This window comes from Solanum lycopersicum, chromosome 2 (assembly GCF_036512215.1).
Source record: "Solanum lycopersicum chromosome 2, SLM_r2.1".
NCBI lineage: Eukaryota > Viridiplantae > Streptophyta > Magnoliopsida > Solanales > Solanaceae > Solanum > Solanum lycopersicum.
In genome coordinates this window covers 20083806-20108188 of record NC_090801.1, presented here as the reverse complement: position 1 = coordinate 20108188, position 24383 = coordinate 20083806, and the positions used below count along the sequence as shown (strand labels likewise).

At 34.6% G+C, this 24383-nt stretch overlaps 1 long non-coding RNA gene across 1 annotated transcript; it reads right to left on the bottom strand.

Annotated features, from left to right (window-relative positions):
- Window positions 1-8462: 8462 nt before the first annotated feature.
- On the bottom strand, window positions 8463-21278 carry LOC109119508 (uncharacterized). Its single transcript, XR_002026709.3, has 4 exons — window positions 20856-21278; window positions 17555-17617; window positions 12933-12999; window positions 8463-8792 (listed from the first exon to the last, which is right to left on the bottom strand). It is a non-coding gene; the product is annotated as an uncharacterized lncRNA (long non-coding RNA).
- Between the last annotated feature and the right edge of the window lie 3105 nt (window positions 21279-24383).

Below are 24383 nucleotides of genomic sequence, written 5' to 3'. Positions count from 1 at the left end.
ACCAAGTTCCTTCTAATGACTCAAAGCTTCATTAGGATTTGGTGTATAACCCTAGGTCCCAAAGAGAAAAAAGTGATGGTTCACCACGTAAGGTTACATAATGTACCACATGTGGCAAGAAGCATGCAGATAAATATCTAATTGGAATGGATAATTGTTTCGGTTATGGAAAAAGCGGACATAAGGTTAGATATTGTCCCATTTCAAAAGATCAAAGAAGGGATAGTAATCAATCAAAAGCAAGGGGTATTAATTCTGATGCTCATAAGAAGAACCGCTTCTATGCTCTCAAAGTTTAGGGGTGAACAAGAGGGTTCTCCCAATATTTTTACTAGTATGTTGCAAGTATTTTCAATAATAGATCCCCGTGACACTTTATCTTTTGTAACTCATTTAGTGTCTATATAGTTTAATTTGCTCCCCGATGTCTAAGTTGAACCATTATCGGTTTCTACCCCGGTGGGTTACTCCGTTGTGGCTAAAAGAGTCGATAGGAGTTTTCCCATGTCATTTTCCAGCAGAGTTACATTGGTTGATTTGGTAGAACTTGGTATGGTGGACTTTGATGTCATATTGGGGATGGATTAATTATAGGTCTATTTTGCTTCAATTGTTTGTAGAACAAGGGTAGTTAAATTCCAATTTCCTAATGAAACCATTTTATAATGGAAGGGGGGAAACTCAATTCCTAGAGTTCAAATCATTTCATGTCTAAAAGATTGTAAGATGATTTCTGAGAGATGTTTCTATCATGTGTTGATGGTCAAGGACCTTGATTCCGAGTCTTCTACTTTAAAGTCGTTCCCGTAATGAAGGATTTTTCGAAAGTCTTCCACGATGATTTGCCTAGAATTCTTCCTGAATGAGGAATAGATTTGGACATAGAATTAATGTTGGATACTCAACCCATATCAATTCCTCCTTACCTAATGGCTCCAGCGTAGTTGAATAAATTGAAGTTTCAATACAAGGATTTGATATATAAAGGTTTTATACAACCAAGCATTTCTCTATGGGGCGCTCCGGTGTTATTTGTTAAAAAAAATATGGGTCTCTTAGAATGTTCATTGACTACTCACAATTGAACAATGTCACTATAAAGAATAAGTATCCTCTTCCTAGAATTGATTATTTGTTTTATCAACTCCAAGGTGCAAGATACTATTCAAAAATTGACTTGAGGTCGGGTTATCATCAACTTAGAATGGAGGTGTTAACATTTCTAAAATGTCTTTCTAAACTAGGTATGGTCATTATGAGTTCCTAGTTATGTCTTTTTGTCTAACTTAATGTCCCGATGGATTTTATGGACCTTATGAATAGGGTGTTATTGAATTATCTTGAGTTATTTGTAATTTTTTTCATTGATGATATCTTGGTGTATTATAAGAATGAGGATGAACACAAGGGTCTTTTTAGGAAATTATCGCAAGTCCTCAAGGAGCATCAACTCTTTCCTAAATATAGTAAGTGTGAATTTTGGTTGAGATTAGTTTCTTTTCTTGGTCACATTTTTTCAAGTGAGGGTATAGAGTTCGATACAATGATAATGGAGGCGGTTAACAATTGGCCTAGGCCTTTTACTCCAACCGATATTCAAAGCTTCTTGGGTTTGGATAGGTAGTATAGGAGATTTGTTGATGGGTTTGCATCCATCGCTTCTCCTTTGACAACTTAACCCAAAAGAAATTTAAGTTTGAGTGGTCGAAAGCTTGCAAAAGAGGTTTTCAAGAGTAGAAATATAAGCTTACCTCCAATCCGATGTTAACCTTATCGTAGGGTACCAAAGGGTTCGTTTTGTATTGTGACACATCTTGACTAGGTTTGGGTTGTGTCCTCATGGAACATGTTAAGGTTATAGCATATGCCTCTAAACAACTCAAGCTACATGAAAATAACTATCCAATTCATGATCTGGAATTAGCGGTTGTAGTGTTTGCTTTGAAGATATTGAGACACTATCTATATGGGGTACATGTGGATGTGTTCACCGACCATAATTGTCTTCAAAATGTGTTCACTCAAAAGGAGATAAATCTCTGACAAAGAATATGATCCTCTTAAAAGACTATGATATGAGTATCCTTTACCACACCGTAAAAGCCAATGTGGTTGTGGATGTTTTGAGTCGAATGACTAAGGCTAGTGTAGCTCATGTTGAAGATGGTAAGAAAGAGTTAGTGAAAATGTGCATAGATTGGCCAGGTTGGGTGTTCGACTTGAAGATTCTTAAAAATGGGGTTTAATGGTCCATCATAACCCCAATTCATCTTTAGTGGTTGAGGTTAATTCTAACCAACATCTTGACCCTCTATTTATGGGATTGAAGGAATCGGTACTTAGTAAGTCAAATGAGTCATTCTCCCAAGGGAGGGATGGTGTGCTTAGGTACCAAGAAAGGATGTGTGTGCTAGATGTGGATGACTTAAGAAAACAAATTATGGAAGAGGCTCTTGGTTCTTGATAAACCATTCATCCGGGTGCCACCAAAATGTATCATGATCTACAAGAGGTCTATTGGTGCGACGGTTTGAAAAAGGATATAGTAGAGTTTGTGGCCAAAAGTCCTTATTGTCAACAAGTCAAGGCTGAACATCAACGACCAAGAGGGTTAACTAAAGAGATAGATATCCCTAATTAGAAATGGGAAGATATCAATATTGATTTCATTTTGGGTTTTCCTATACCCAGATGCAAACTAATTCAATATGGGTTATTGTTGATATGTTGACAAAATCTTCCCATTTTATCCCCGTCAAAGCTACCTATTCGACAGAGGAATATGCTAACTTGTATATTAATGAGAATGTGAGTTTGCATGGGGTTCCCTTGTCTATCATCTCGGATAGGGGTGCCCAATTTACTTCTAGATTTTGGAAGGCATCCAAAATGTGTTAGGTACTAAGGTGAAACTGTGTTTCATCCACAAACAGATGGTTTGGGGAAACAACAATCCAAACCTTCGAGTACATATGTTATTGACTTCAAGGGTAATTGGGATGATCATCTACCATTTATTTAATTCACCTACAATAATATTTATCATTCGAATATCGCCATGGAACCCTTTGAGGCCCTTTATGGGAGGAGATGTAGATCTCCAATTTGGTGGTTTGAGGTAGGCGAGTTTGCCCTAATAGGTCCCGAGGCAATATATGAGGTTGTGGAGAAAGTCCAACTTATAGGGGATCATTTGAAGACGGCCCAAAGTGGACAAGAATCCTATGCTGACAATAGAAGAAGGGACCTTGAGTTTATGGTATGTGACTTGGTCTATGTGAAGATATCACCCTTGAAAGAAGTGATGAGGTTCTGCAAAAAGGGGAAATTTAGTCCACGATATGTGAGGCCATATAAGGTTGTGAAACGCATCGCAACTGTTTCCTATGAGTTTGAATTACCAATTGAGTTGGCTCAGGTCCATCCGGTTTTCCATGTGTAAATGCTCACAAAGTGCATAGATGATTTGGTGTTGATCCTTTCTCTAGTAGGTTTAGAAGTCAATACCAACCTTTCCTTTGAATAGGTCCGAATTGAGATCTTAGACCGGCAAGTGAATAGTTCGAGGAATAATGAAGTAACTTCCGTAAAGTTCTTTGGAAGAACCAACTAGTCAATATGATACTTGGGATGCCGAGGCCGAAATGAAATCCCAATATCCTCATCTTTTTCCTTCCTCTTCTAGTCAAGGTTGAGGTTAGTAACTTCTCCTAGTTTTGGTTTGGAGGGTCTTAAGTGTGTTGCGAATTTCTATGATTTCCCTTCATTATGCAAGTGAAACATCCATGTTTCATATATGTTTTGAACTATGTGTGTTCATACTTGATAATATTTTATTAAATGTTTTGCATATTGAGTTATGTGATATTTTTTGTGAAATTTCTCAAGTGTGAACTGAAGAAAATATATGTGTTACTTATTGTTGAATATGTTGAGCCATATTAAAAGGAGAAGGATATTCCTCCTAGAAAAAATGTGAAATTGTGAAACGTATACATAATTGGTCTTTGTCATGATTTCTCTATCATAAATGTTGTTTGTGGTGTTGAGAAGGGAGTGAATGTTTCCTTCTTTGTCATTGAATTATCCTTATGTCACATAGGTTGGTTGGACTGCTAGTCTCAAGTCATAATTTCCAAAAACATGTTTAAAGTGTCATTCGAGGACGAATGTGTACCAAGGGAGGATATTGTTATACCTCAGAAATCCAAGCACGTAGGCTAGAGTCTCACCTAGTGTCTAATGCTTTAAATTGGAGCCTAAACATCAAGAAACGACCACGACGTCTGGACATGAGTGAAAGTGATCTAGTGTGCGTTTAGGTTTTGTATAGGGTTTGACGAGTCGTATGAAGGTCAAACTTTGTTAAAGGTCCTAGGGTACACCTTAATGAGTGTTTAAAGTTAAAAAGTGTGGGTACGACTAACCGAGGGATACCGTAAGGGACCTCGAGGAGGACCCAAACATTTGACCCAATAATCTATCAAACACAATGTGCATTCAACGAAGCAAATGACAGTCCGTTAATAGACTCATGCCCCGTCGATGTAGGTCATGAGTCCATACTTAGAAAATTGATCCTTGGCTCAATTTTGAGGACGCCCTATCTCATTGCCTCTACACGGCTTAAGTGGGTTGGTTAGGTAATTAGTTAATTGATTAATTAATAATTTGTGAAGGTTATAATTAGTTATTTTAGGGGTGTTAGAGGATCCTTATAAATTAAACTAACCCAACACCTCAATCCAAAACACCAAATAGCTCCCCCTTCTCTCTATTTTCTCTCACTACTCCAAAGACCCCATTGAAGAACAAGGTCAAGTTTTCTCTAGGGCTCCAAAATCAGGACTTTACTTCACCAATATTCAAGGATTCTCAAGGTATGGAGGCGATTGACTCTTGGGAATATTTTCCCTAAGAGACTCTTCAAAATTTTGATATCAATGTTCATCAAAAAGCTTGTATTCATATAATTTAGTGGGTCTACTTTCTAAATTGAATTGTTTAGTATTACTTCAATTATTAGTGATGATTTGTGTATGGTTATGTGTCGCTTGATGAATCCCTTGAAGCTTTGCCCTAAATCTCTATAAAGGCTCATGAATATCCTTCTTTTCCTAACCCTAATTTGTGATTTAGGTTGGTTTATGATTAAGGGAGATGTAATTGAATGTATTCTTGTATAGTTTACTATGATATTGATGATGATTTAATTTTTGGGTAAAAATCATGAATTGAGGGTGAGGTCTTGGATACGATTCGTGGAAGCCATTTGTAAGACTTTCAAGGTTATAAATACTTCATTGTATTAATGTTGGCCCATTCTTAAGGTTGTTGGTCAATTGAAGTATGAATATGTGAGTATGATAGGAAAGTAATGAGAATATGAATATGATATCATGATATGAATGTAATAAATTGTGAGGTAAGGATAGGTGCATTATTATGGGGGATTTAAGATGATTCTCACGTGCATCCTATTACTATGTTATGATGTTATGTTCTCACATAATGTTGGGTTGTGATGAAGGAGCTTTCTCATTATAGAACCTAAGAGCTATGTATATGATATATGAGGGGATTAGACTCCTAAGACCTATGATATAAACTGATGTTGAGAAAGACCCTAATATACTTTAAAAAGGGAATATTTGGATTAGCACCGAGGTAACTTGACAATGAAAGGTGTACCTTCCAATGAGGAAGATAGGTTCACCAAATGTTTCATTTGGTGGAAACTGCGATGAGAATTAGCTTGAAGAGAGTTTTCTTAACCATGTACCCCCATAGGAATCCTAGCTTGTGGATTCACTTAGACACTATTATTATGTATATGTCCTACCTTTGAGAATAGGATGCCCTCCTTTCATTGTGAAGGGTTGACACCAAATTCCATGTTTAGCTTATATGGTCTCTTGTCGGTTATGATGAAGTTTCCGAGAAGTAAAATGAATGAATGAAAGTGAAAGGATTAATATTAACTAGGATTACTTAAGAGGTATACTTAGTGTAGGTAAGGGTATGGTACTTTACTTATGCATTGCACAAGTCGACCTTGAGGGGATTCCTAGGGTTGTTTCTTTATGTACTTACGAATAAAATGCATAATGTTGATCCTATACAATGTTGCTCTTACATGATGTTAGTCTAAATTATTATGTACGAGGTTGACCATACTTATTATGATGCTATATGATGTAAATGCAATACTTATGGTATCTTTTCTAGTTTACTTAGTTTATGTGGAGTTATGGGGCTTCACATATACATTCACTAGTTAAATTGAATTGGGATTATGAGTAGGGTCTTGTAATGTATTGATGAAATATACTCTGTAAATGAAATGTTGATTATGGTTTTATTATTACTTACTCTTGAATATGTATATGGATATGGTTCATTGTTGTTGTACAACCCCAAAAGTAAACAACACCTTAAAGAAATAGTCTATGTTCGAAAAGATTTGACTTAATCAAAAAGAACTCAAGGCAGCCAAGAACAACTAGATCACTCTTGAATTCTAACCGGTCATTGATCTTCTAAATGAGATCTTTCAATAGCCGTTGGAAGATGCCCTGTACTCAACAAAATAAGAGCAAGTGTTGTATCACTACAATCATCGTGTACTAGTATATCACGTGTCTATCCCACTAAGTGAAACACATGAAAGTAACCACAACATTATAAAACAAACATATACCAAACATGTAAAATATCATCATCATTCACAACGAACAGTTTCACAGTTCTCAATAATATATTGTTATATTATTTTAGAGCAACAAATAGTCTTTCAACCTTAACCACAAAATATATGAACTTAACCATCACAAATAGATACACAACACAATTCAATGGTCCTCTCACCGAAACCAATTCAATGGTGCTCTAAAGAAACTCAAACAAAAACTGTTAGAATACATGTTTATGCTATCCGATCCAAGTTAGTTTATTGGAACGTGGAAAGAGATCCCATGTTTACGACGAAACGTGGCAACCGATCACATATTTATGTCGAAATGTGACAACTGATCCAATGTTTATGCCAGATCATGGAAATCGATTCCAGTTAGGGTGTTGGATCGTGACACCTGCTAATTTAACATCACATAATTACAATTACAATGTCTATTCTCACAATCATATAACAAGAGGTGATTCATGGCATACAATTATTCAATTATCCTCGTTTACAATTCGGGTGATCAATAATGAAACATTCGCATACATACATATATGCATACATACATATATACATACACACACATACCTGTATTATAATAAATCAATGACAAACATCTATCACACCAACCTGAAATCACAACCATCACCTGCCTCAAATCCAAGCTCGAATCTCCTAAGACACTAGAATCTTCCCCTTTCTGATTCCTTTTTCTTGTTCTATGTCTACACACAATTAATTTACGGAGGGATGAATAGTCAAAGGTCTAATTATCCAGATTATAACAAACCTAATAACCCTAGACCAACCTAATATCCTAATACCCAATTTAGGGATTTTTAGATCATAATCATCAAATCAAAACCCTTCCTCATCGATAATAACACAAGAAAATGGGTTCTACAATTTGATAATACATTTAGAGAGTAACTTACCTTTAGCCTCAAGAATGGTGAAAAACTATTAAGAACTCGTCTGGGTCGCCTCCTTAGCTCTAAAAATTAAAAAAAAAGTTTCAAATAAGGTTGTTTAAGGGGCTTATGAACGACTTTAAGTCACGTCTATCCTACCACAATGAACCCATCTGACAAATATGGCCCCGCTTTAGAGACCAAATTCCACCCCAAAGGCCTTAACGGAGATAGAATGTACATGTTCATGCTAAGATCATCTTTCAGAAGTTCTACTTGCCAAAATTTAATTTCATAAAGTTGTACGGATTCGTTATCGTCTTAGATATTCACTCATGTGACCAAATCCATAATTAGATATCTAATTCATTATCATATTTTCCCTACACTTTAATCACTCCAATTTTCTCAAAATCTGGACTAAGTTGGGAAATTCCAAGTAAATACGAAAGAGTTTTCTGGCCCCAATTCTTTCTTCATTGATTTTTCTCTAACGACCAAAATCATGTCGTTACACTGTCACCACCCAAAAAGAGTCATGAGTGACACCATAATTAACCTCCTAAATGGGCGAACAAAGTAATCTAAACCCCATCATATATAAATTAGGAACTTACAAAATACAAGCCATAATGCGGAAGCTTAATTTTTAACACAAATCCATTAACATGTACTATATGTCATTCCTAAAATCTGAATGTTATCACATCAAGGACATCTAATCTCCAAATACTAAGTCTAAGAGTATCAAAAACTTCATAATAAAAGAATAAAGCAGTGTATGTATGAACTAAAGACTTCATGCCATGACTGAGAGAATCCAACACGAGCTCGAATTAATATCTCACCCTGATATGCTAGGGACTAGCTACAGCTCAGGGCAAGTCAAAATTGTTGATACACTCTGTTACGACCGTGGAGAACGCCCTAGAAGTAACATGTCGTACTTTACCTCTCGGAGGTCTTATACAAGCCCATAGTTACAATTCATGGCATTGTCATAATAAATTTAGGGGAAAATTTAAAACTTTTCATAGTATATCATATGCTAGAAACACAACATAACATATAAGCTATTACACCATATTGAATATAAACTTGACATAGGAAATCTTTGGAACATAAGAATTTCTTTCATTGAGCTTGGGAATCAAACATCAAGTTCTTCACCTTAGAGACCTCCTTTAAGCATCCATAACCTATAGTTTGTGTAAAAGTAGAGAAGAAAGGAGTTAGTACAAGGATGCACTAAGTATGGCAACCATGCAAAAACATGAATTTAAAAGGGACATTTTACTTGAGACCATGCTTCATGTCTTTTTGTGAAAACTTCATAACACTTTGATATAATAAGCATTATACAATTCACATAATTCATATTGGCATATGCAATGGTCACACATAATATAAAACAACACATTGCATTTAAGGAATATAAGTCGTCACTTCACAGTAAGCACATTTACAATTACAGTGAGCTTATTTTAGTTTTTGTACTGAATTCTTTTCTTGTACTTTAACTCTTTATATTCTGAAGTAACCCTCTAGTGATGTTTGGTGCAATGTATAGACAATGTCAACTCTTCATATTTTGAAGTAACCCTCTAGTGATGTTTGGTGCAATGTATAGACAATGTCCCATAACACTATACACACTCAACCATCAATATAGGCCACTAGGGAATCATGCATACAACCTTTATTAACCCAACACAATTATTCATAGAAATATTTCATAAAATAAGATACCTTACTCACATTTGAACTCATTACAAGACCATATACAAGTCAAGACTTCCAACATAATCATAGAAAGCCAATATTCACATTAGCATACTTGGACTTCACCTCATAAGAACCAGGTAGAACCCTTCTGATAATCCCTTCTAAAGTCTACTTGTGCAATGTACATGTGAAGTCCCATAACCTCACACATACTAAGTAAACCTACAAGACTACAAGCCTTAACATGCCTTTCATACATCAACAAGACTAGCATAGACAACCTCATTCATGTCAAGTAAAACTTCATCATATAGTCAATAAGACCTATGCTATGCGCATAAGGTAAGACCACATCAAATAAACTCATTAGAACTCCACCCAAACATATCATCACAACAAGTAGACAACACTACAATGTCATGTCTAGGAATATAAATATAATCATAGACATTATAACACCATCCTAGAACTCCCTTCAAGAGCTACTTATGCAATGCATAGTGAAGTATCATACCCCCACCAACAATAAGCAATTTCCCTTAGGTTATCCTAGTTAGGGTCCTTACTTTACTTCCATTGTCTATTTTACTTTAGAGAAACTATAGTGTTAACCGACACTAAGACCATGGGTTCCAAACTGGAATTTTGTGTTGTAGAACCTTACACCAAAGGAAGGTGCTCCACTTAGCCAAAGTAGAACATTAATCATCATGCTAGCATACTAAGTGATATCACTTGCTAGATCATATGTTGGCAAGCATAGTTTATGGAACTAAGAGATATGGTATTGAACCCTTTACATGCCAATTGGCATTTTATCCCTCATCTCATTAGAATGTATAGGGTGAGTTTCTCTCATAGGGTAGTCAACACCTCATATGAATCTTCCTCCATGGGAAGCCAACACCTTTCATTGTCAAGTTCACTCGATGCTAAGCTAAGTTCCCTTTATTGAAAAGCCTTTATTAACTTTACTACATAAAATTAGGCTTAGGATATTTAACCCCTCATATGCTTAGATTATAGGTCATAGATGACAGTTCATCAACCAAAGTCGAGTGAGAACCCCTTTAATACGGACATAGCATATTCAAGCACCATCTACTTTAGGGTACTCTTGGGAACACCTTCCAAGGCCCCTCCATTGACTAGATCATCATACATGTGTGTGTGTATACATATATGTGAGCAAACCTTTCACATAACATATTAAGACCACACATGTCATACATTAACATAATCATGCATTCACATTCATGTACATAGAAAACCAAACCTAGGAACTATTCTATCAAGGTATACATGTGCAATGCATAAACAAGGTCACATACCCATTATTATACTAGTACCCCTATCAAGACATCCGAGTTAAGGGATACATAATCATCCTTCATGAACATATACATTACATGCATAGCAGTGGATACAAGTCCATATGAAAATATCTTTCATTAGACACCATGAATCTATACTACCTTATAAGCATAAATGAGGTGTGAGTGTGTGTACATTGGTCAACATGATAACCTAATTTCTATCAACAACATATTGAGGCATCCACCCTCTTAGGACCACAATTCACCTCCAAGCATAGACAACACAACACATAATTGCATAAGACACAAGCTGACTTCAATACTTGCATTCAAGACTCCTAACCATAGCTAATCACACACTCATGTAGGGGTATGTAGGTAAGGGGACATCAACCATCACCAAATCATCAATGGAAGCACCTAAACCTATCCCTAGCATAGCTATATACATGCTTATACAATAGCCGTACAACCAAGATCACAATTAAAATAGAAGATTATGCATGAGACTTTATATTACGTGATCATCACCACCTCACATTCATAATACAATTGCCTTCAAGGCCATCATCACACCGCATATATACTGACAATAAAGTAGATACCGCCACCATAAGTGGACCATACCGTACAATGCCATCCAAGGACACATTAACTAACAATACTATAGAAAAGTAGAGAAGTAGAGACATTCTTACCAATCCATTATATTTGATCATCATTGACCAATATTGATATGTCATCAATATTATCTATATAGTGCAATATCTAAATGAACATTAACACATACAGACTGATGCATAAACTACCACAAGATCATACTACAAATAAATACACTACTTCACCAATTTATTAGCAAGTAGGGAGGCATAGATCACTCACCAATACCCCATGATTTTATCCTCAATAATCACAATTCCTAATTAATGAAATACAATATAAGCCAGTATCTAAAGAGATCATAACCTAAATGAAATCCTACTACAATTGCCATAGAATCGAGATCACAGTAAGCATGCTACATTAGGAATCCATGGAATATAAAGGAACATAGGCTAAACTTATTCAAACTATCAAACCTTGATCCATATGGATCACTCATCAACAATTTACCATCAATCTACATTATAGGCAATAGATATAAGCAATTAACCATGCTAGAATCACAAATCAATAAACATATACTCAAAATCACAATTCCCTTAACATAGGGTAATTTGAGAATTGGAGAGAACATGGGTTTATCATGTAATTGGATTGAAATTCACTTTAAAATCATTAAATTAGCATCAATTAATCATGAGAAAGCCTTTGAAAATGTTTTGAGAAAGAACCCATGGCTAGATTGGAAGATATGATTTTTGATAATGAATTCTCTTAGAAAACTTGTAAGGAACTCTCTAAATGAATGGTTATTTAGAGATAAAGGATAACCATACCTTTCCACATGAGAAGCCTACATGAAATAGTAGAAGAAACCATGAAAATCCAACATGTAGCTTGAACTTGAGTTTTCCCTCCAATGGAGGTTTGAGAGAATTTAGAGAAGATGGGAGATTTGGGATTTTTGATTTTCTTATTGGGTGTTGGGGTTTTGGCTTGAAAACGGGGTTAAATTAGTCATAAAAAACAGTTTATAACCTTTTCCCTAATTTACCAAAACATCCCCATGCTTGTTGGAACTTTCAGACATGTAAAATTTGACTTAAAAATGAGGCAACCGGATCTAGGAAGTGGCTGCGCATCATGGAGGCAGCCCCTGATTCTGCCCCAACAAATATTTGAGGCAGTAAGCCTTGTGTTAGGCGTGCGTCGCGAGGGTAAGGTCCCATTCTTGCTGCTGCACGCTGCCTTGGGCAGTCTCTTTGTCCAACATATGGGTCCTCCTCGAGGGCCCTTAGGGTGGTCCTCGGGGAGTCGTACCTGTACGTCTAAACCTTAATGTCACAACCCAAAACAACAAATTATAAGTTAGGGCCAATCTCACATTGCAATCGGCGTACTTGACCTCTTGGAAGTCTCGTACAAGCCCTTCATATCATTCCTCGTATATACATAATGAAAAGTAGTTCGAAATTAAATCTTTTCAAAAAAAACATTTCATAATATTTAAAAATTCTTTCATATAAAGTCATAGGAAATACTAAGTCTCAATCTCATGAAACTTAATACATGAGAATACTTTTGGTACACGGCCCATACACAATAAGAATATAGAAATACTTAGTCTATGGCAATACTTTGAAAAGTAAGCATTAAAGACATATATATATGCTCTCGAGTAAATTGAGGACATACTTCAACTTCACTTGAATGATGCTACGATCCAAGTCTTGCTTGCCAAATGCTTCTCACCTACCAACAACTATAGAGTAGGTAAAAACGTGGATTAGTACAACTACATGTACTAAGTATGGCATAATGTATGAAAATAATTGAAACGGACATTTATTGGAAATATGAATCTTTTCATTTAAAAATCATATCGTAATTATAACAACAACATTTAACAACTTAGAAACACATAAGATAACATTTAAGCGACTAATCACATTTTTGGAGCATCCTTACAGTAAGATATATTCACTGTACAGTGAATTGCTTCACTGTTACAATAAAAGTGCTTTCTTATTCCTTTTAACATTTTCTAGCATGTAGTCTTCTCAATAAAAGCTATCCTAAGACTCACTTAAGAAACACAAAGAGAGACAACACATACAACCTCCCTTAACATGCCTAAATAACCCTCAAGACTACTTATAACAAGACATATACACACTTACAACACATCAAACATATGAACATGAGATTTCCTCTACCAATGGTGATTCTAAGTCTCACTTGAGTGAGTTGTCAAGCGACCTCCCACGCAATCCCTTACACACACACTTAAGATATCATATAGTAAACCTATGATAGAATAATTCTCACTTAACACATCAATATATAGGTAATATGACATTCTCTTTCCAAAGTCTATCAAAAGACTTACTTAAGTAAATCAAGAAGATAACGTCAATGATTGACCTCTTCAAGTCTACCTAAATAATCCTTAATACTACCTAAGTTTAGATCATGTCTACATATTAAACCATTTTCCTTAACTAGATTCATTATTAAGACTCATCTAGTTAAGATACGAAGTGACCATTCCTATGCCCCCTTCACACTTCACTAGACAACCCTAAACTACTCTAGATAAGTACTTATTCATTTAAAATACTTTATTAACATAAGTCATTAATTTTACTAGTTCATTTAGGAGACATTCAACACATAAAAGGACATCTATGTAATTGTCTTGGACAAGACCTAGGAACTCAAACTAACACCTTCAAAGCCAATTGTGCAATGTCTAGATAGCGACCCATACCACCACCTAAACTTCATAGAACTTCTCTAATGCTAATAGGTATTCCATATGATTAGAATAGGCAATAACAGACATATACCATGATAGAAAGACATGGAATCCGAAGTTCTAACCTCCTCCGATGAAGGTGTCCTACTTGCCAATGGTAGAACTTAGACACATCCCATGTAGGCACATGGTTAAGGAATATGAAGGGTGTGCTTTGTAATCTAGTCTCATTCATTAACTAGAACTACTTCCTTACCATACTCACTCGGTGCTAGCCTTTGTTCTCATAGAGTAATTTACACTTAAGCTTCATATAACGTGGTTCCATATCAATTTCATAACCAAGTCACATTTACCCTACAAAAGAATGGACCACTAGGGCTACCTCACTACGGCTACAAGAAGCTCATAATGACTTTCCTAAGGGTTGATATGATGTCGTTCTAGCCAATCAACCTTAATTCTATCATTCCTTTACTTGAAGGATACCATTACGACTTTCAACTTCAACATTCATAACCTTACCACTAGGTTTAAGGTTTTACAGAAGGACCCTCTTAACATCATTTAAAGTCTAATCTCATTCATACATACAACACTAAGAGAATTTAGCATCCTAATTCAAGACATGTCATATTCACATTCATACATGCATCAAGTAAGGGACACAAGTCAACCAAGACAAGACACCACATACTTCACTTTAACTCATATTACATGTCATTGTAGAAGCAAATAGAAATAACCATTATCATCTTCAATTCATCCTATACACTACCATTTCATCATCAATATAACCATCATAACTCATATAGTCAAGTAGGAATAACATACATCAACGCTAACACTATACACACAAAGCCATAGTCATAGTCTAACATGATCACCTAAATAACATCAATAGAAGAACACGTATACTTTCACATTAATCATCATGTAGGTAGATATTATTATACTTCACATAATCAACTACGTAAATAACGACATTACTTCAAATAGTTGTCGACAAGGCCATAATCAATATATTACTTAAAATAACGCTGATAAGGCCACATCAATTGCAAGTAAAGAAGATAACACTGCCACCATAAGTGGAACATACCAACACAACATAATTGAAGTCTAATAATCATAAAATAAAGTAAATTGGGCAGCGTACCACCATTCCTCCTCAATACCTCAGTCCAATGTCAAATCACTCAATTCAATATCATAAGGCTTTTACCCATGGCCATAACCAACAAATCAATATAATTATAACAATATTCATAAAACTAGGTAATTTTACTACATATTCATCAATTTAATGCAACCTATATATCAACTTACTATAATTATTACCTAAATTAATCGCACATAGAAAACTACACTAGAATTCATAAAAATTAGATCAATATTAGTCTAAAACTAGCTTTCGCAGGTTAATTGAGTTAAAATAATCTAATTAATAACAATTCAATCCATAATCAATGCTTTAAAACTATTAATTCAAGAACCCATGTATAGATCATGAAATTTGATAATTCATATTTGAAAACTTTAGAAAATATCTTTGAAAGTTGGGCTCCTTGATGAGGAGAGTTTCAAGGATAAAAAACCATAAATCAATGAAGCTAATTATTTGATTTTATGAAGAATATCCACTTAATTCTCCATTCCAAGCCCTTCCTTGAGTTTTTGCTCCAATGGAGTTCTAGAGAGATTTCTAAGGGATTTCGGTTTTGATTTTTGAAGAATGAAATCTTCTTAGTGTTTTTGGATTATAAACACACTTAAAATTCCTAAAAGACCCTTAAGTAATCCCCAATACCCTCATTTGGACGTGGGGTTAATTTAAAAGCTCACCCCTCAACTTACAGTGAACTGCACGCAGGGCCATCCACGGCCATTCCTTTGACCAACGGACCGTCCTGCTGGTCCGTGGTCTGAGACTGAGGTTTGTATTTGCTCCCTCCTCTTCCACGAATAAGTCCCAAATGATGAGACCCTACCAACAAAGCATCGAATGCCTTTGTGGTTTGGGTTGTCTTGGACAGTCTTGGGCACTCTTGAAGGGTCCTTCCTCAAGGACCCTTAGATGGTCCTTGGGGATGTTTGCCCAAATGTTTCTAACCCAAACATGCTCGTATACGAGTTTAGGACCTATCACATGAATTTCATACAAAACGAACACGTAAAACTCGACAAAACATGCCTAGATACACAAGATCGTTTCAAGGCAAACCTTTCGAACTTCATGGACGTTCTTGGATATTTGACCTCCAAACTTCACAAAATTGACACACTGCCTATATACACTATAATAACTCATTTAAAGACCTTATAACCTCATGAATCATACATAAACACATAAAACCACATATTAGGTACAAAGGTGACTTAGTCATCAAACGTCTTAGTCGTCCCTTGACGTTTCACTTCCAAATCACCTAAACTCTTATACATTGACTCAATACCATATTATAGACCAAATTAGGACCTTATACCATCCTGACAACCATGTTAGACTCTAGTTAACCTAAGTCATTTTTAGGATCTTACACTTAACATGTCTATTAAGATGATACGGTCAACCCTAATGAATTTCAACTCTAAACAACACATTAAAAAGGCATACATACAAGAACATACTAGCACGTCTAAAAGGATAATTTTCAAACGTCTTGGACGTTCTTGAACATTTGACCTCCAAACTTCATGAAACATAAGACACTGCCTATAAAAATCATTAACTCATATACGGACCTCATCAACCCATGACACACACATATGCACATAAAAACACTTACAGACCTTTGGTCACTAGTCAACGAACATCTTGGTCGTCCCTTGACGTTTGAATTTCAAATCACCTCAAATCAAATATAAATACTATAAAACACGTAATGAATGTATTTTGAACCTTTTTAGACAAATGTGAGGCTCTAAGACCATTAATTCATTTTCAGGGTCTTACACACTCACTGCACTCTACAAAAGGAAAACAAAGAAAGACACAGATAGGGCTTAGTATAGGGAAACATGTACCAAGTAGATATAATTGGCCGACTCAAAAAAATCAATATGCAAAAAGTAATAATATAAAATCATCTATAACACATTAGCAGGTGGCAATAAATAATAAAAACAGAAATAAGTGATCATAGCACTGAAGCAATTACGTAATTTGTTACAATATTAAGAATACACACGAGGACTAATGCCTCCACACCATGCTCATTTGGGAAATGATCTTTTTAAGATTTAGTACTTTAAATTAATTCAATATGCTTTCCTTTAATGTTAGTGTAATGACCCAAGGGTGTACCCTAGAATTTATACAGCATATTCGACCTATCGAAGATCTTATACAAGCCCGTATACATCTTTCATCGCATACGTATATATATATATATATATATATATATATATATATATATATATATATATATATATATATATATATATATATATATATATATATATATATATATATATATATGAAAAGATGTGAAGTTTTAAAACTTTTCAAAACAATAGTCAAAACATAAGCCATGTCCTCGAACATATGAAGACATACCAAACTTGTTGAGAGAATGTTATTTCCCAAGCTTGAATTTGTAGGAGAATCCTCACTTGCCACCTACACTTGTATAAATAGATAAACATATGGAATTAGCACATTGAATTCACTAAGTATGGTGAACATGCAAGAAAAACATACAAAAACGGAAATTTACTTTAAGATATATTCATGCTATTTTGATAGAAAACTCATAAAACAAGTATAATAGACATCTCCAAGTCAATATTCCTATATAAGACAGGTTCACATAATTCACAAGTTAATACCATAATCATTTAGAACCCATTTAAGCATTTAAACACCCTACCCAAGATTACTCTAAGACTCACCTAAGTAAGACATGAAGAGACCACCGATACACCCTCTCCAAGCCTACCTAAGTAATCCTCAAAGTTACCCTATATAAGACCCTTTCTATTCAACATTCTTTATTAAGTTAACATTATTCATTGAAACCATTTAAGATACAACTAAACAATCACATAATGGTCTTGGAAGGCCTAGGGAACTCATCCTAGCATCTTCAAGGCCTACTTGTTCCATGCGTATATACCATCCCATTCCATTACCTACACGTTGTAGAACTTATGAATGGATAGTTTTATATATCTCACCTAATGATAATAGGCATTAACTGATATAGACCATACTAGCTTGGCATGGAATCCAGTATTATAAGGACCCCACACCGTGGAAGGTGTTTTATTTGCCAAAGGTAGAACTAGGACGCATCCCATGTTGGCATATGTTTAAGGGATATCAAGAGCTTCTTTGTACACAAGTCTCATCTAAAGTAGAGCTAGTACGATAAGAATATTTACTTGATGCTCGGCCTTTGCTCATAGAGTAATTCATTCCCTAGGTGTATTAGGGAAGTTACCATAACTAAGTCCGACCAACTCATAATACTCTTATGACTTTCTTAGAGATGGTTTCATGCCATTTCATCTAACCTAACCCTAAGTCCATCATTATGTTCAAGAAGGGCACCATTATGGTCTTCCACTTCAAGGATTCTATTAACCTTCTTTTCATATTCAAGGTTCACATTCATAACCTTCTTTTGAAATTCAACGTTCCATATAACTCTTTCATAGAAGGGCACCTACTATACCGATCCTAGCATTTCTTTCTTTTATTATTTCATTCATTCATGCACAAACATTACAAGGGTGCCTAAGCCTACCAAGTCAAGAGATCACATTAACATAACTTTCATACATCAAGGAGAAGGAACATAAGTCTTCCGAATCCAAGAGTTCATAATTTATAAGCTCTCTTGTATCAAGAAGAAGGACCTAACTCTACCAATCAAGATACGACATCATTCTATAAAGGCTTTCCCTAGTCCTTCTTCACCATATATCAACAACTAGAGAGGAAGTACATTCAATCATATAACTATATCACCCATATAAGATCATGTACACAATACATAATCACCTTCACTTCATACCTTCACATATACCATATCATGATCATGCCATATTTCACATAGTAATGCCGACAAGGCCATGTTCATAATGATTATAACAATTAAACTTCATCGCCATAAGTGAACCATAAAAATCAATGACAATTAAATATCAATTCTATATTATACAAAGAAATTAGGTCAACTCACCACTTTTCCTCAGCTATCATCACCATTCCTTATCCTTTCCAACCAATCCACACAATAAGAGATTCTTACCAATGATAATATACACAAGAATAAGCAAACAATCCTTCCATATCAATTATCCAACAATACTAAAATAAATATCAACATTAAAAAGGAAGCTATGAAATATTCTACAATAATCAATACATAATTCATTAGTCCAATACAATCAAATAAAGAATTCAATCAGATTAAGGCATGATCAATTCACCTAGTTTAGAGCCAAAATTAGGAATTAAAGGAATGCATCGGTTCATGGAAATTTTTATCTTAAAACCATAAACTACTTCATAGAACATTCATTTAAACCTTTTCGTGCAAGAACCCATGCTTAGAATTCAAACTAGAATTTCAAGGTTTTTGAATATCTTTGAAAAATCGTTGGAATTTCCTTGAATGAGAGAAGAATCAAGGATGAAATCATCATACCTTAATTGAAGAAATCCAATGAAATTGATGTAGAAATCAATGAAGAACTTCAAACCTAGATTCAACTCGACTTCAAGCTCTAATGGAGGTTTTGGAGAAAACTCCTTTTGATCTTGGGGTTTGATTTTAAATAATGAGGTTAAGTCTAAATTGTAGAGCCTAAACTAACTTAAAATACCAAAAAATGACCCTAAATAACCATATAATACTTAATTAATACATCAGGTGAATTTACCTAATCACCCTCACTTTGGCCGAGACCTGTAGGAAAATTGCAGGTCCAAACGACGGTCGCCAAACTACTAGCCGTCATTTGATCGACGGGATGTCCTACTGTAGTGTCTTTTGGATCATAGGCTCAAAGTTTGGGGGCTAATATATCACAAATAAGTGTGGATCCACGCCCCTAAAAGACATGGCATCGTTTTACCTATTGTGTGTCGATGGGGGGAGGGGGCGTGTTTGGACAGTTTTGGCAGCTTTGGGGCAAAAGTTTGGGTCCTCCTCAAGGACCCTTATGGTGGTCCTTGGGGAGTTTACCCAGACGTTTTGACCCTAATTATACTCATCTAGGTGTTAAATTCCTCTCCTGTCATTTCAGACACCAAAACAACATAAAATATGCAAAGTCACACTAGCACACACAAAGGCTGACTTCCGAACGTCTTGGTTGTTCTTTGACGTTTGACTTCCAAACTCTATATATGAACTGGCCTTTAAAGCTATTATTCATTATTTTAACACTTTATTAACTCATAAAAATAAAAAAGAATCTAATTTAACCTAATTCATTTTGAGCGTTGTAATAGTTACCGTGCCAAAATGTGACACCCTGATCCATTAATATTGTGTCAAAAAGTGAGACCTCGATCAATAATATTGTGTCAGAATGTTATACCCTGATCCAATAATATCGTGTTGGAATGTGACACCCCGATACAACCATATAGTTAATTCATTTTTCATTCTTATCATATCTTTCCACTTCCTTAACAATGTCTCGTTCAAGCTTTCTATATTCAAGGCATCACTTCAATAGAGAGGGTTCAAGATTATAAATTTCACTGTCTCGGGATTTGAACCAATCACAAGCCGCACAATCAAACCACACACTAAAGTACATGGAGATCTTCACAATATCACTCAATGCATATCAATCACTATTAAGAGACTATCAATGAAATAGAATAAACGATAACTTACCTCCACCAATGAACTGAAATGAAGCAAACTACTTCTCCAATGTTCTTCCTTTCTTGAATGCCCCTGAATATTTATGTATCAAATGTATGATATCTGTAAGTTAACGAGTCCATTGGCAACCATATTACTATATGTCTAGTCTACCCAAAATCTCACCCAAATAAATATTCAAATTCCTTAACTCTAATACCAACTAATTTATCAAGTTTCATTAGTCTCAAATTTCAAATGTAAGGCAAAGTTTATATTCCTTCAAGTAACTTAATCTAATGATTTTCATATTATATAATATACCTGATATTTACTTAGCTATTTCAACATTATCAAAACATAGGTTCATAATATGTTAGCAAAGAATAGTAAACTAAGAAATAAAATGCTAACCACCAATCACAAAACTAGTGGCACGCTAGCATCAATCAAAACCCGTTTCAACAATATTAGAAATCAAATTTGATTAATAATCACAATCAACACTTTAGTTGTTGATCATTAATTGGTCACAACATTCCAATCACATTGCACTTTAAATTTTTCAACACCATCATATAATATTAACTTTAATATTCATTCATCCATAAAATGTCTCTTAGCCATATAAGGTAATTATACAAAATCCACCAGCAAAAAATTAAGATGCAAAGAAAAAATTTTATGGTTGTTGAAGATTTACCTGAGGGCACTGCTGTCTCGCAAGTTGCAGGTATGTTTTCACACTATTGTCTCGTCTATTAATTATTTAGGGTGAATATTTATCAACTAATTAATATTTAAATAACTACTGAATCCTATAATTTCTTCCTATTCATGGACCATATGGTAATTTAATTAAATAAATTATGGACTTAGTTCATTAATCACTAACTAAATTAATTATTAAAACTACCCCACTAATTCTATAATTGTAGTTACAAGTAGTCCAAAATATCCATTTAAAATCTATCGGAAGAGTCTTTTGAAATAAAAAGGTTTAGTACTCAAAACGACCAAACGGATTGTTACAGTAGATACCAATTTACCCATCATTCGTCCTTGAACAATCAAAAGAAGGCAAGGGTAATAAGGGTAGTCGTCTCAACGGTTCCTTCAAAATAAGGTCTCACCTCAAATGTCTCAAACCAACCAATTGAAAACCTACACATCCTCTCATACAATGCCTCAAATGGGGTCATCTCGGTACTCGAATGATAAATATTGTTATAATTAAACTCAACTAACAACACAAATATTCTCAATACCAAGCAAAAGTTTATTGTACATACATTTGCAACATATTTTCGAGGACAATGACACAATCGTCAAGACAAACATTTTTTCACATAACAATGATAAAAAATACTAAATCAATGTTCGCTACACTTAGAAAAAAGTGAACCTGCACAAACCAATATACACACTCATAATGCATAAATCATCATAGATTTTATCAAAATTTCCTGCTCACAATATAAACTCTCTACGAGCTTAACTAATAAATGCTTGATCTTTAGGATCAAGTACTTATCAATGGAAAATGAAACTTATCTAACCTAAAGAACAAAATGATTGAGCACCCAACAAGTGATACATTTCAAAATGCAAGACCTCTGACAACACTCTAGACAATCGTAACTCATCATAGCCCTTCTATAAGTTATATTAAGCAGCGTTGTGCATGCATAACAACTGATAAACTTCAACTATCCCAAAAAACACCAAATATATCACAACTGAAATGACCAATTTTGTCCTAGGAGCCTACCCTCTCAAGAGGACATAAGAGGATTGGTACATCCGATCCACTACTAGGAATTTACCAATTGAAGCGAAAACACACAGACGTAGAAAGTGAATCATACTCTAAACCATGCCCAAAATTAAATAGTTGGTCAGCTAAAGAGCTACATAACCAAGGTTGAATAACTCTATATACTCCTTTCATATTAACTCTATCTCTTTAGTTTTCAGCTACCAACAGTCACCAATTTAGTCCCTATTATAATTGCACATATGCTTGATTTATCGAACCCCACATCCACGAAATTCAATACTCTTAATACTAATAAGACGTCATAACCAATCCGATCATCTACCTTACTCCCAAACCATCATTAGTATCAAAGTATCCTTTTAAAAATACATGTTAAAACTATGGCTATCTTTTTTTCTATTTAAGCGTTTCATGACAAATGCAAGTCACAAACAAGGCTAATAGCACTGATTTCAAATGTATAGTACCTTTACATCAAGATAAATCTATTAAATCACACTCAAAGTCAACTCCACACCACTTACACATACCATGCTTGAGCTATCATTCTAAACAATCACATACCTCATTCCAACACTAAGGAAGTTCTTAGTAAGTATAATTATTATGTATACTATAAGTGCATAAGATCTATTCACAAACAAATGTCTATGTAACATATCTTAACATACTATGTTGTCCCATCAATAGAGCAGTATTAACCTAACTCTATATTCTTTGTAAACATATTGAATTATATCTCCATGTGTACATTATTTTTAAGTCATCTATAGTAATTTCCATGTAAAACACTTTATTTTTCATACCTCACTATTTATCACCCAAATTAAAACTCTTTAATGATAAACTCCTAATAAGTGCGTAAAAAAATAGTTCACATCTCACAGTCATATATATTAGCTCATAGCAAAAAATCAATACAACCTTGAACTACACCCCAAGGGTTTATACGAGAGGTCTTATTTCTTCACTATTCTCAAATTCTTCTCATTATGCAAAATTCTAAATATCTCGACCCTTCAATATATCATACTCCTGTTAATTTCTCTCGCTCGTTTACCGATCTCATCCCTTTACAAACAACCCATTACATTTTACCTTATACTCTAAACAAAAACTTTTAAGTGAAATGTTTCCTTGTGTCCTTTAAAAATCAAAAGTAACAAACTTTATGAACAAAAACATGCATAGATCCTTCCAAATACTCAACACGCAATTGAACGATCATTTCTTATCTTGATAAAATATACCAGTATGATTGTGAATCCAACAAAGTCAGTTGTCAAACTCAAAATACAAAAACACTTATTACCACACTCAAATCAAACACTTATAGACTTCTGTCTCATATCTTATCCAATCGTTTTAACCAATCTCATTAACTCATGACACTATTGACATGACCAAAGCAAAATGGTGGAAACCACGTGTCTCTCTAACCTAATTTTGAACACCTCTGAAGATACCTACTTAGCCCTTTAAATTAAATAAAATATTCTTAATCATACCTCTTTTTGATGGCTACATAATATCCCACATATTATTTATGATATGTTTTCATTATGACTCCAGTTACTTTAAATTCTATTCGAGCACTATGCCAACATCTCCTAAAATTTTCCATACAACCAAGTTACTCACCAAATAGTATGATTTTTAACCAACAATCCTTATTATATAATTACATCTCAATCAAAATCAATTGCAAACTCTTATTACCATCATGCTTTACCTCTTGTCAGCACTACGAATTCAACCTTTTCGTCAATATGAGTCGT